The following is a 14,980-nucleotide window of genomic DNA, read 5'->3' as shown; positions in this document are numbered from 1 at the left end:
ATAGTATATTTTTCCTGTTTCCCCTACTTTTTCCCCTACTTGTCCCATCTGTCTTAATTCTTCAGGCAACTTGGGTTCAGGATTCGCTGCCTAGAATCCCCACGTGAAAGCTATCCTGGCAAGCTGAAGATGTAACCGGATTTGCACTTGAGAAGAGAAAATCGACGAGGAACTGAGAGCATCACAGGAAAAAGAACATCCTCTTGTGCAGGAAACATAGACCAGAATGGGATGGATTCCTACAAGTGTCTCTGCCCGGAGTGAGCTAAGCAGCAGTGTTCAAACCACTGAAATAAGAGTGGTGCAAGACAGAGGATTTCTCTATTTTGCACAATGTCATTAATCAATATAGCATTTGACTGCCTCAGCTCTTTTCTTACTACAAGTTCCTGACTAGAGCTGGTGAACATTTTTGAAATTTTGATGGAATTTGAGGGGAAAAAACAAGAACATTTTAAAATATTTTTTCATATTTTTCATTTTTTTCTGTTTTTTGACCAACTACACAGGTACTTGAAATGTTTGGATTCTTCAAGAAAAGGGTAAAATTATTTTTAAAATTCATTAAATGTTTTCCCGCGTTTTTCCCAACAAGCTCTATTTTTGACTAACCGTACCCCTATCCTTCTCCTTACTGATACTTTGTGTGTTCTTCTTAACACTACCTGTCATTAGCCATCTGTCCATATTTCACTGTTACATACAGATATAGTTCTAGTGTGACTTATACAACCAAAACAAAAATCCTGACTGTTCTGAGCCCAGTTGAACTAAACAGTTGCTGGGGAACTGAATCCATGCTGTATGGTGATTGGAGGGGTGGGCTCTGTACATCAGCATTTCTGGGTATTTGTGTTTTCACTGGTACATCTTGTCTGGTAAATTAACTACCGTACTTTATATAACAAATTCCCATGGAATTTTACAGCTTTGTCTGAGTAGCCTATTATGAAAATGCAATAAATAAAATAATTGATAAATAAAATCCACCCCTTTTCCTCCCCTTTTTTGTTTATATAAATCATTGAAGCTGTAGCTAGAGGAGCAGAAATAAGTTAAGCATCAGATGTTGGGATTGAGGGCTCCTGTCCTTTGCAGGCTTTACAAAGAGTTAAACATTTTGCTTCTTGTGCAAGTAAAGATGTTGACAGTGATACGGCTGCAATCAGCTCATACGACAAAGACTATAACCAGAAGTGGAAGTGATTCAGAATTAATCCTTCTTCAGTCCTTTCTCTAAACCAAAAGATCTCAACAAAGAAGGGCTAAACACTGGGGTTTCCATGAAATCTATAGAGGACATGCTGACATGAGAAAGGCAAAGGAATAATTGGGAAAGAAAGAGAAAATGATTAGGTTACCGTGAAAGGGGGAGGTCTCATCTGGATATGGCATTAACAGTGGAATAGGTATTATAAATGCAACAAGGGTGAATGTGATCCTCATGCAGAGGGTGAACATCAGGCTGTCGCCTTTTATTTTATTTAAAGTAGATTTTGTAATGTATTACACCACTGTGGGTTTAGCCTATGCACCACTAAGTCTCAGTCAAAATAGGAATTACATGGTCTTTAAGTGGTCCCTTGCGGTGGCTCTCTGCACAGGGGTGAATTTCATCCACAGTGACTACTTGCTGAGACAGCTGTACCACAGACCCTAGAGAGCTGGGACCCTTGCCTGTCACTTATTACTGGATTACTAATGGTCATAGTTGGGCTCTGGTGTTTGGTCACGATGTGTCAGACTTGGCAATTGGCGGCAAGGAAGGGACTAGCTCCTGAGTGAAGATGGGCTCCAGAAAGCAAGGAAAGTGAGAGAAATTAAAGGAGCACCTTTTAACTGAGAACAGCTTAACACAGTTCCATTTTGCTTGTCCAGGGTGAGGGTCTCCCCTTAGCTCACCCAGTAGAAGGGCTTTGTGTCCCATGCTTTTTAGGTGTGTGTGAACATGGCTTAGGCGAGTGGAAAGATTTAGGAAGTGACAATAGGACGTATTGTTCCCGTTCTGAAGTCAGCAGTTCAGGTAGGATTTACTTCTTAATAAAATGAGTCCCCTCATTGGTGTCAAGTGTCCGCCTGTTATTCATGGAACTGGGTAGATTCACGTGTCAGTGAAATTTGATGTTTTAGATATGGCATTCACTGCGCGTGTTAATTCTCTGTGTAGGTGACATCCCTGGGATGTGGATATGATTTTAATTAATTAGATTTGAGGACTGTAGGTGTCTTGATTTCCTGAGAGCTGAAATTTATAATCAAGCTGTGTGAAATTTACCCCAAAGCCCCATGCCCCACTTAAGCCCTCAAAATAGGACTTGACTTGTCATGGGCCTTGGCAGAGACCACCACGCCTGCAAATAGTGGAGGGGGGGGCAGAGTGACGGCAACCGGCTTTTGCAGTGTTACTGAGCATGCTCAGTACAAGCCAAGCAGCAAATCTGGGTGGAGCACCTGACACGCCCCCAGACTCCCTGGCGCACCGCCCCTGTGTCTTGGGCTGGCCCATTGCATGGGCTGAATATCACACACTGTAAATAAACCCTGTGGGGCCTCTAGGACCTGTGATGGCGAGGAACTCACTTTTGGAGGAAGAAGCCAGGGTGATAGGATCCTGTGCAAGATAGCTCAGAACGACACATTTCCTTGCTTTCTGGTTGGACTGGCTAACACAGAGCCCATGGGACCAGTCTGTGGGAAACGGCAGTTGCAGCAAAGTGTCCAGATAGGATTGCTGGCTCCGCAATAGATTTGCTGATGTTGGCTTGATCCTGTGAGATTCTGAGGCACCTTCAGGTCCCAGTGAAACTGACAGAAGTTAAGTCTCTCAGGATGTGCTCAGCATCTTGTAGGACCAGGCCCTTAGGGTCCCATGTCTGCTCCCATTGAAGTCAATGGAAGTCAATGAAGTCCATGGGAGTTTTGCGTTTAACTTCAATGGGAGCAGAGTGGAGCCCTCTGCTCTCTTTGCCTCAGCTTCTCCATCTGAACAATGGGGAGAACAATGCTTATCTACCTCATTCATGTTTTTAAAGCACTTTGAGATCCTCAGAAGGAAGGTGCCGTAGAAGAGTAAAATATTCTTATTGTGATTAGCACTGAAGCACATCTGGTTGCTATGTATGCAGCCAGAAATTCTAATTATTTTAGATGCTACTTGCCATGAGAGTTATTTTGAACAGCGTAAATAGAAGGTTCAGGATCTGATTATGACTAGAGTTAAAAGACATGATTATGTGTAATAAGTAAAATGCACTGGGTATCTGCCAAAGCCACAGAACAATCATAGTATCTGGTAGATTGAACTGAATCTGTGTTGTTTGAAGTGGGATGCTTATGAGTGGCACAACTTGTCAGGTAGCATGCACCAAAGGAAGGGACTGTTCATAATTCTGACATACTGAGAAATCCCTTTTCCTCATCGCTTCCCTCCTCCCCCAAGAAGTCCTCTGTTTTGTTTCAAAATTCTCTACATTTGGTGTATTTCAGTTTGCGTATTGGCCACTGCTTGTAAGTGACTTTTGAATGGCCATTGTTATCCACCCTAGAACAAACTCTTGAGCTAATAACGAATGGAACATGATTTGATGATCTAGGGAAGTAGTGCGCTGAGCTAATGTTCAATCATTATAGTGTATGCTGCTCTGCTTGATTGGCTGCAGTTGTTCATAAACAGAAATCAATGAACCAAGACTTTATATTGTTTCGGGAAGAGAGATTAAACATTAAACATTTCAGAAGTATTCCAGCATCAAAGTTTGATGTCAGTCTCTTACATCAACTCAGTGAACATGGAGTTAAATGGCAAGGCTATACAGACAGAAAGCGCCTGAAAGTCAAAAAAAAAAAAACACCAAAAAACGGGGAGCTCTTACTTTGAAAGGAGGAATGCTCATATAATGGGAGGCATACCCTTTTTGGTATACAGTCACCAGAGCCCATCATCCAGGATAGCTACTGATTTCTTTTTGCTTTTAGAGCTGGTTGAAGTTTTTCAAACTTTTGTTTTTGTCAAAAAACACCATTTTGAGAGGGAAATCATAGCGGTTTTTTTCCAAATATTGTAATCTTTTTGAAAAAAAAATTATTCAATAAACTTCGTGGTGTTTATCATTTTTTAAATCTTTCTGATGTTTTAATTATTTTCGAAACAGAAAATGTTCAGAAATGTTTAATTATTAAAAATTCAACCATGTATCTAAGCTAATCAATTAAAAATTATAAACTAGCAGAGAGAAAAGGAGAGAGGAATTCACTTTCCTCCCCTTCCCCCCCATCCCCCACATTTTTTTGCTTTACTACTGTGTAACATTTTAATTAATCATCTTAGGCACATGGTGGATATTTTTCATTTTTAAAAAAATTCATGTTTAAAAAATGAAAAATTCACACTTTTTAAAAATAAAAATATCAGTACAAATGTTGGGGAAAATGTCACTGCATGAAAAGTCATCTCTGATCATAAACTAACACAACAGAAATTATTTCAAATTTTGAGGTTTTTTCCCCCTTTTCAGTGAGCTCTAATGGCTTATGCATTTAGAGCCAATGTGCACATATATTCCTTATGGCCTCCATCCTGCAATTAGCTGGACACAGACAAGCCTTGCCTGCTTACACAGGGCCCATTGACTTCCGTAAGGCTCTACATGGGTGCGATGAGGGGTCCACCTGTGCAGAAACATGTAGGATCAGAGCTTATGCTTGTGAGAACCAGAATGACTCAGGATAGAAACACACCTCAACATTCAGAAACTAATTCTTCCCATTTTGTTCCATCTATAAGTTTGATTGATGGCCTTACTCTAACAGGTGTTGAACACCTCTTGCAAGAGTTTGGAGGATCAGACCATATGTTTCCAAAAGCAAAATCCTTGATGCAGTATATGAAATAAAATTTCCTGCATTACATGAAATATTCTTATACTCACAGAAACATTTTCCTTTTGCAAATACTCATTTTTCTGCAATAACCAGTATATAGAAGAGGGAAAGTTTATGATTGAAAAGAAAACCCTATGTCTTGCTTGCTGAAAGTAGACACAACTATAATAAATCTGTGCTGTGAGTTTAAGAATTAAAGATCTGATCCTACAATCTTTTAGCCCTTAAGACTACTCACAAGCATCAGGAGAAGCATATTATAGATACAACAAAATATACATTAAGGGTACCTAAATCTACCAACATCTATCACTGAAGTCATCTCACTCAGTAGTAGTTAGCATTCAGTCCTGCATGTCTGCGTGTACCCCATGAGAGCCAACAGAACTACATGCAGTAGTCAGCGGAAGCAGGATCAACCTAATGCAGGAGAACAAAACTACATTGCAAGTGCTTATTTATTCTGATGTAATAAAGATTATCCACACAATTATTTACAGTTGTTGAGTCTGCTCGGTTCTCCTTATGATAAATTGATGTCTGGTGTCTGAAGCCTTCTTGCTTCTATAATTATTAACACAGCTGATTGCTGTGCATCAGTTACTGGATCTCTCATTACCCCGGGCTCCTCTTATTTAATCAGCTACTGCCAGCTGTTAAAATGGCAGATGATCGCTTTTAGAAATGATCTTGTGGGAAGAAGTTGCCAGGCTAATGTCCCCTTTGCAAAAATAGGATGTGGCTTTCGGCAGCAGGTTCACATTATAGGGGTATAATCTGGCGAACGAAGGACGTGTGCTCCTGCGGTATGAGCTGTCTGAACAGATTAAATGGAACGAAGCTGTCATCATGCAGCTGTACTATTTCGATGTACTGTAAATGGTCCATTACTCATCAACATAAGGAAAGCCAGGGGAATGGAAAATTAAAAGGTAAAATACTGAGTAAAAGAAATTGGTGGGCGATAATAAGGTGTCTGACCCTCAGCGGGTGTCAATCAATGTTGTGCCATTGGTCTCAGTGGACTTATATTGATTTACAACAGCTGACAATTGGCCCCATCAGTAGTAATACCTGTCTTTCCCTTTAAGGCTGAGCTCTAACCTGAACAATGATGCTGTAAATATGGTACAGGGCCACTGCTCGCAAATGAAATCAAGAGATCTGCTCTGTCAGTCCGAGCTGATGAGTTTAGGGACAAGGATAGGTTTTACTAGTTTTTACTCCTGTTAGCACAGCAGAGCCAATCCAACTCTGGCAAGGAGGGTTATATTTCTGGTTGCACTTCTTCTGAGGTGAGTCTGGAGTTCCCCGGATTCTCCTCCTTCCCTTTTTTAAAGATGGGCACTATATTTGTCTTTTTCCAATCATCCGGGACCTCCCCTGATCACCACGAGTTTTCAAAGATAATGGCCAATGGCTCTGCAGTCACATCAGCCAACTCCCTCAGCACCCTCGGGTGCATTAGATCTGGACCCATGGACTTGTGCATGTCCAGCTTCTCTAAGTAGTCCTTAAACTGTTCTTTCACCACTGAGGGCTGCTCACCTCCTCCCCATACTGTGCAGCCCCTCCAAGGCTGATCCATTGGGATGCAGCAGAAAAATCTCTTGGGGCTGATTCAGAGAGACCATGACCCCAATTTATTCCTGTCCCACCCAAACCCCTTTTGGCAACCTGCCCCCCAGAGGAAAAACAGAAGCAAACAGCACCTGTGCTTCCCAGATCATGGTCCACTTACATGCACCCGACTGCAGTACGGGGGCCAGAATTTCCCCAAAGTGTCCACTAACTTTGGGTGTCTCCATGTTTGTTTGCCTTTGCAGGTAAGGAACCTCAAAAAATGAGGGCATCCAAATTTAGTGGGAATGTTTCAACGTGTGTGCCATCATATGGGAAGTCTGTGGCAAAGCAATAGAACCTAGACCTCCTGTGTTCTAGTTATGTGGCTAATCACAAGACCATACTTCCTCTCTCAAAGGCTTTGCACATATTTTGTCTCTGTGAGTGTATTAATTCCCACTCCTTCTACAGTAGAAACGCTATAGCAGTGCAGCTGCAGTGCGGTAGTGTAGACACTGACTACAGCGATGGAAGGGGTTCTCCTGTTGCTGTAGTAAAGCCACCTCTCTGAGTGGTGCTACCTAGGTTAACGGAAGAATTCTTCAGTCAGCCTTGCAGTGTCTACACCAGGGCTTAGGTTGGCTTCATTACATCACACAGGGTGTGAAATTTTTCATAGCCTGGAGCAATGTAGTTAAGCAGACCTAACTTTGTAGTGTAGACCAGCCCCAAGCTAGTATACTAGGATCCAACTCATGCATGTTGGCCCTGTGAGTCGAAGAAAGCCTAAATGAGTAATTAAGTCACAGGCTGCCTAAGCAAGTACAGAGGGAGTATAAATTGATACTCACTGTCGACAGCCAAAGAATGTGTGAGCTACTCCAAGTTTGACACCCCTTGACTTTCTTAGACTTGCTTAGGCTCACCTCTGAATTTGACCCATACAAATAGAGAAGTAGTGGTAACTTGTACTTTATATTTTTAATGGAATCATAGAATCATAGAATCTCAGGGTTGGAAGGGACCTCAGGAATGTACAAGTGTCTTTAAAAATAGCTACCTTTTCCCCATTTTGGAATAGGGCTAGATGCCAGTTAGGTCCAATGATTCATAATCAGTTAAGAAGCTTTTCTCCATTTTCTCTTCTTTCAGAGAGCACATTTACACGCACAGTCATGGGTAGATTCTATCTATCAGAACAGTGGGCTTATCCTTTCCACAGCTTGCAGCAATGTCGTTGAAAAGAAAAAGGAAAAAACTCATAATCTGGGCACATATCCAGCAAAATATGCCAACCTGACAGCAGATGAATTTAAGAATTACAAAAATCAAGAGCTCTTTAACGCTCAGAATTGCTCCAACCAGTATGCTGTTCACTCAAAGAGGTATGAAATGGAGTTTCTGAAGAGCTACTGACTAGCCCTTTTATCTACAAGGGGGAATACAGCATAATAGACTGAACCAGTTCATCAAAGTTTGAGCATGTCCAGGTGAAAAGTGACCATCTACCTGGGGAGATATAGATACTTTTCTAGCCACAGTCTGCCAGATGTTCCCACTCCAATGGGTTAGATGTTTTAGCTATTCATCTGCAGTTTCCTGCAATGATAACATGGAGTGGGGTGCTTTTAGTTTTGAAACCACACCCTGCATCATGTGAACGATCTGTGATGTAACAGAGTTCTCAAAAGCCATTTCAGTTTGTCTAGGATTTTTTTAATATCATTTTGGCTTTGATGAGCTTTTCTGCTTTTGTAAGAAGACTACAGAACACTAATGTGTCTGTATTCTCTCTGAACACAAGCCAGGGTTTCGTTTGCTTGTGCCTTGATTTCAAACATCCTTTGTCTCTTTCTGCCGGGCTTCCACGGAATGAAAATTAAGGCTCAGCACATTACATTTTAAAGTCCTGCACAAATATTAACTAATTAATTCTTAACCTCCAGGTGGGACAGGTAAGTGATATTGTCCACAGGCTACAGGTGGGGAAACTGAGTCATTGAGGGGTCAAGTGAGTTGCCTAGGTCACACAGTTTGTCAATGATAGAGCAAGGTGTGGATTCAGGAGTTCTAGCTCTTTGCCCCATCCTCAGTGCCTAGCCTCCACTGGCTCCCACAGAGCCAATCCAAAGCACTGTGAGAAGAAAGAGAAAAGAATAACAGCGCAGGTAGCACAGAAGGAAGGGAGAAGAGGGAGAGACCAACAATTTAGAGAGATTCCAGATTTTCAAGCATATCCAGTATTTTAAGGGTTTACCTGAGTGGGACCGATTCTGAACCTTTTGAGCATTGTCCATCCTTGCTTTCCACACCAAAACCCACTGTGGGGTGAAAATTGTAACCCCCTCACAAGCAGTCCTGATGCTTATCTATATAGCTAGCCCGGCAAATATTTCACTACAACACTACTGGACCGGCAGGCGTGTGTTTTCCATTTTTGTTCCATCTTTGCTGATTAACAAGATGTTCGTGTGCAAATGGCAGCTTCCTTCTGATTAGTGAATAAATTCATTAATTAAGCAAAGGCATCGTGAGACCTCCCCCATTAGTGGTCAGTTCAGCTGGGGAAAGTTTGAAGTGTCTTCCTGTCTCTACTATCTACTGTCACACATAAGGTGTAGAAAAGAGCATCAGAGACTCACACCATACACGTAAGGAAGAGATGGAGGCATGAAAATAGAATGGGGAAGGTAAGTCACCTTGGGAGTTGGCTAGGTGGTGCTAGAGCATCCTTGTGTTATTATACGAATGTGACTCAAAGCCGAGAGACAACACAGAGGGGATGGAAGAGAGACAAGAAGAGCAGCTGTTTTCTTAGTCTTTTGTCAGTGCAGCTGACATCTTTCCCTTTACTCAGAATCATTAAGATGGTTTGAGATATATTTGCATGATTGACCATAACAGAACTTTCCTAGGACTTGTTTATTCTTATTTCCTTTTGTGCTATTCCCTTATTTGCACTGCCCATCAGCTGCGATCTCTGAATCTCAAGCTTTCTCTGGCTTCCCTCCTTCCTTTGCATTCGACTTGGAGACCAAGCCATTGCTCTCCCACCCTAGCAAGATTCTCTGCTCTTTTCCATAACTCAGAGAACAGCTGCTGAATGTACAGATACCATTACAATTAACTGGACCAAATCCTCAGCTGAGGTGAATTGATTTAGCTCCAGTGACTTCAGCTTATTCCAGTTTTCACCTACAGCTCTTGACTGATAATCTTAGTCTTTTTTCCTAGTTGTTGACTTCATCTCCACCCACTAAATCTCACTGTGTGACAAATTCTTCTCCCAAGGTATGTCTGCACTGCAATCAGAGATGTGATTGCAGCTCAGTAGGCATGCCCACACCAGCTTTAATGTAGCTAGTGCAACTAAAAATGGCAGTGAGATTGTCTTATCTAGCCCCCTGAACTGCACAGTGGCAGCCATTTTGCTTGTGGGCATGACTTAAATCTCAGTCAAAACAGTGGGAGTTGGCAGCCCACTTTATTAACTCCCACATGCAGATAGACCATAGGGAAATGGCAGCCTTCTTGCTGGCTTCAGCCCCATTGACTGTCATGAGATGGTGAGACAGGAAATGGTGGCCATTTTGAATAAGGGAGTGAGTTGGCACCTTTTATCATTTTTTTTTAATGAGACAAGTGAAGAAAAAGTACCAAAATTGTTAGAGTCATGATCACATCGCAAGAGTTGGCAACACTGCCAAAGCCACATATCTAGGACCCAGCCCTGCTTTCATTGATGGCAATGGTAAAACTCCCATTGGTTTTACTGCAAGCAAGGTCAGGCTCATGGTTTATGGCAGATTAACCAATGGAATTTAGCAGTCGTTACTCCCAGCCCCCTGTTCCGACCAAATACAACACCGATTTGCACACGTCAACAGCCGTTGTAACAATGGCTGCAGCAAAACTGCTAGTGTCTCTTCTGAGACACAGTAAATGCTGTAGACCATAGGGATACATTTGGTCTGATTCCAGAATGGAATGCAAATATTTGTGAAATAAAAAAAGCCTGGACTGAGTGGAAGACTATTTTCATGCAGAAAGGTCTCCATGTGTCAGAGAACGCCTTTGTGTAATGGAAACTGTGATCTTGACTGTGGCCACCTCAAACTGTCTTCTACATTCATCCATATTCAGAGCACATCTCCAGTGCAACTCCTGGTGCTGCTCTGGACTCAAGCACTCCGTTTAGGGCTGCTTGTGTTGAGCTCTCTTTTAAAAAAAATGAGTCTGGAAAACTTCCCAGACTATTCAGAGTACCTGCCACCACTGATTTGTAACTCCAAGAATGATGAAGGTGACTGGGCTGTTTTCTCTTTTCCTTTTAGTGTGGTATGAGTGTAGATTGGATTAGCACATCTGCATATCTGAGCACTGCGGCTGAGGCATCAGGGCAGCGCCCAACACGCCAGCTGCATGATTTAAGAGAGAGAATCCATTTACAGGTGAGACAGAAAGTCCCACCATAACCCAGGACAACTGAGGAGACGTTTTGTTTTCCCTTAGGCTCCCATGTCTTATTGCTTGTCAACCCAGGGAAATTTACCGACAGAACCATACCATTATAATTATTTATGCTGCTTTAGCAATACTGGTATAACTCCAGAATAAGAGCATCCAGACGAGGATTTATACTGGTATTACTGTATCACTATAGTTCTACATGGAAACAAGCCCTCAGACACAGTAATTTGATCAGTTACTATGTGTCTCAGACATAGTTCAGTACCCATAAGCCAGTTTATTCAGTTACCTGGTATTGAATGGGTAAGTATATCAAATCAGGACATATCGGGTATTTCAAAACCTGCCTGTGTCTAGTAACCAAATCAGATGACATAAACATCCATGTTAAAGGGGAAAAAACAAGGGTGTGTTCTTAAGATGTCACTGTTTCTGTGGCATGAGTTAAAGCTGCAGCAGTCACTTTTTACGGCAGGAGTCCCCAAACTGTGAGGCATGCCCCCTAAGGGGAGCGCAGAGCAACGTTCGGGGGGAGGGGGTGTGGTGAGGCCTGGGCCAGCCCCCCCCAGAGGGAGTGCCACCAAGCCCTGCTCCACCCCCAGCCCAGCTCTGCCCCCAGCCACAGCTCTATTCTGCCCCCTGCACTGCCCCCAGCCCAGCTCCGACCCCAGCCACAGCTCCACTCCACTCCCTGCTCCACCCCCAGTCCAGCTCTGCCCTCATTCCCTCTCTGCCCACAGGCCAGCTCCACCTCTAGCCCTGGGCTCCTTCCCCATCCCCAGTTTTTCCCCCAGCTCTACCTTCAGCCCAAGCTCCTCTGCTGAGGAAGTCTTGGCTCTGCAGCACTGGGGGAGGGGAGGACAGATTCTATTACTGGTAAAGGCGGGGGTGGGAGGGGTTCAACAGGAGAGGTTTGGGCACCACTGTTTTAAGGGCCTGATCCAGAACCCACTGAAGTCAACAGAAAGACATCTCGTCACTTCAGTGGGCTGCAGATCAGGCCCTAAGAACTTAAAAGGTGATTGTTTCCATCGACAGCAGACAGTCACGGGAACCGCGGGTGCCAGTTATCTCACTCAGCAACAGCCTTCACCAGTACCAGTAGCAATCACAACAGCCCCAGCGGCTCTAGCCGGCAAACCCTAACCCTGGGCCTGCATTCGCAGACTTCTTGCGCAGTAACAGTACTTAAAAGGGCAGAGTCCCATACTGAGCAGGTTGGACACACACGGATGAGGCCTGAACATTTACCACCTCAAAGACAAATTTGTCCTGGGGGAAATTTGCTACCAAGACTGCTTGTGGATCCTCTAGAAATTGTCCCCCTTTCTTGAAGTTTCTAAACAACATGCCAAGGAGAATCCCCGTTTTCATTCATCTTGGAATGGTTCCTACATCAGGCTCATTTCCCTGATGAATCAGAAATCTTGGCAATGGCAACCTATTATTCCACTAACTAGGACATACCATCCCTTGTTTGCCCAATTAAGTACAAAATAGTAATAGAGTTTACTGCACAGTGATGACAGACCAACAAAGTCTCGCTGACTATGAGCCTCTGTGGTTTTGAGGTTTCCATTCCACATGGTACTTAATACATTTACCAATGTACAAAAGAACCTGAGGGTGTCCAGTGGAAACACAGATATAAAATCATTAGCAAAAAATACAAGCTGGTGAGATGACCCTGGAAGGAGGGGGAAAGAATCCACAGGGAGATAACTTAATAGGCTCCCGCACTGAACTGGCAACCATCCCCATACCAGAAGCCAAAATGAATCAGATTCTTTTGCAGCCTCTACTGACACCGCAATTGTTTTGGTGTCAGCATGAATACAAGCGTGCATGGATTTGTGGCGGCTTATTGGAGAGGCGAGGAGTTGAGATTCGATAATGTCTCTGCTGAAAATGTTACGGATCAGTGTTGTTTTCACACTTCGAATGAATTAAATAAGGAAAAGAGAAATATGGCATAGAAGGCCAGACTCTCAGCTGGTTGAAGTCAATTGAGTTATGCCAGTTTACAATCGCATAAAATGTTTTCCTTATCATTGTCTCCTAACTATACTGGAATACATGTTGTTAAATCATTGCTTCTTATAGACAAATGGCAGCAGAGGGCATTTCAGAGAAAAGGGGCATTCAATCCACTGTATTTATTATTTTATTTTAGATCTACAAAGTTGATGCCCATAGACAGCAGCTTCTTACTGATAGTGGACAGCCAAAAATTCAGTGGGCCAATGGTATCATATAACAGAGAAGACAATCTGCCTAAAGGGGAAAGGAAATTCTGTTTTTATTTGTCATTCCTTCTTTTTTACTACTTGCATTAGAATTCTGTCTCTGGCCCCGTTCATAGTTGCTGCGGACACTGTGTACTGGCACACCCAGTTGTGTGTTCCTCCCATACAGGGCAAAGATGAAGCTGGCCCTTGGGAGGCAGCAACCCTGAGAACCAAAGCCTCAGTTAAGCAAAGCACTTGAAGTTCAGAACATGCATAACAGTGAGCACTTTGTTAAATCCCGTTGCAATGCATATGCCCAAAGTTAAGCGTGTGGCTAAATGCTTTGTTGAATCAGGGCCTAGCAAGACTCCCATTGACCTCAGTGGGCTTTGGTTCAGGCCCCAAAAGAAGTTCCAGTAGATGGTAAGTTAAAAGACCATTGTGCTGGGAAGCCCTTTAATGGTTGTTATTTGGGGATCTAGTGATTTCCCTGCTTTGCTGAGACAGCATTTCTCTTCTATTATTTTTTAAACTTTAAAAAAATTAATCCGTTAAAAATGTTTCATCAACAATTCCAAAATGTGCAGCAAGCTTGTGTCCCAAACCTTCCCCAGATATCTGATCTCTGGTCACAAACATGTCCTGGCCTTTCTCATACAGGAAACATGCAAAATATTGTTTATCTTTTTGCCGCATGGGTTGGGTATCATCATGAGACACAGCAAAGCTAAATGCAATGAACTAGACTAAGAACTATGAACCTTATCTATTTTCAACATTTTTTTTAAAGGAAGGAACATGTGTTGTTTGCTCCACTTGAGAAGTTTCTTATTTGTACTGAGCTTCTCCACCCTCTGGTCAACATGTGCCTGACCCTAAACACACTTATCTCCCCACTCCCTTCCTTATCTGGCAAGGTTTCTCACATGCATGTCATATCCTAGACAGGAAAGATGGCATTACATAGTTTGCCTAAGAAATCCATACAAATCTGATATACAAATTTGAGACCCCTCTACATGTATGGGTGATCATTCATTTTTAAGGAACATGAACAGCAATTTTATGGAAACCACACCGTTGGCATAACAGAATGATCGTTTTGCTAACACAAAATCTCTTAGGGTAATGGCTGTGGGAAGTATCAGTTATGGGTGAGGCCCGAATGGTGAAGTGAGAGTGGAGTGTTAGTATTATTTTTTTTCTATTTAGCTGTATTACATAGCACCTAGAGACCGCAATCAATACTCTTTGGACAGTGGGAAATATCAATACCCGCAAAGGGGGTGACTTTGTTAAATAAGTGACCTTTTTAAGGAGATAAACGTATTAGCAAATACCAACAAAATGTTTTTGTTTGAAAAAGTCACATTTATAAAGGAAAATCTTCCCTTAAAGGCCATCAAACAATGTTCTGGAAGCATAAGTGCGGTATATTTTAAGTAAACCAAATGAGATGGGTACTTGTGCATAGTTCTAAAAGAGAATCTTACATTATTGACTCAACAGTCTAAACAAAACATCAAGGAGTTAATAGAGGACTAGATTGTAATTCCCTTACTCATGCTGAGGGATAATTTACATCTTGAGCCATCCCAATGATTTCAATGGGACTACGCAAGGTGTAATGTATTATTTTATTCAACAAATAAGAGTAAGACAAGCTACTCCTTAATATCTCGTGCGATGGAAAACAATACTCAAATGTTTACAAAACAGAAAGCAGAAATATTCAGGCATGGTAATTAAAAAAGCCCACTCCCTTTTATATCTGTTCAAAACTGTTACACACAATCTTTAAATTGCCTTCCCCTCAGAATGAATGACGGTCAATTTAA

General features: G+C 42.4%; 1 protein-coding gene and 1 long non-coding RNA gene across 2 annotated transcripts in view; one reads left to right on the top strand and one right to left on the bottom strand.

Annotated features, from left to right (window-relative positions):
• Positions 1–934, top strand: part of LOC120403048 — a 49,677-nt gene extending 48,743 nt beyond the window's left edge. Inside the window, exon 4 of the long non-coding RNA XR_005597440.1 lies at positions 66–934. This is a non-coding gene — a long non-coding RNA (uncharacterized LOC120403048). The remainder of the gene's footprint in view (positions 1–65) is intronic.
• The window catches only part of AHNAK2 (AHNAK nucleoprotein 2), a 144,400-nt gene that overhangs the window by 97,768 nt on the left and 31,652 nt on the right, over positions 1–14,980 (bottom strand). The gene's annotated exons all lie outside the window — the stretch shown is intronic.

The sequence above is a fragment of the Mauremys reevesii genome, linkage group 4, assembly GCF_016161935.1.
Source record: "Mauremys reevesii isolate NIE-2019 linkage group 4, ASM1616193v1, whole genome shotgun sequence".
NCBI classification, from domain to species: domain Eukaryota; kingdom Metazoa; phylum Chordata; order Testudines; family Geoemydidae; genus Mauremys; species Mauremys reevesii.
Note: the sequence above shows the minus strand (reverse complement) of the source record. Positions and strands in the feature narration are given on the sequence as shown.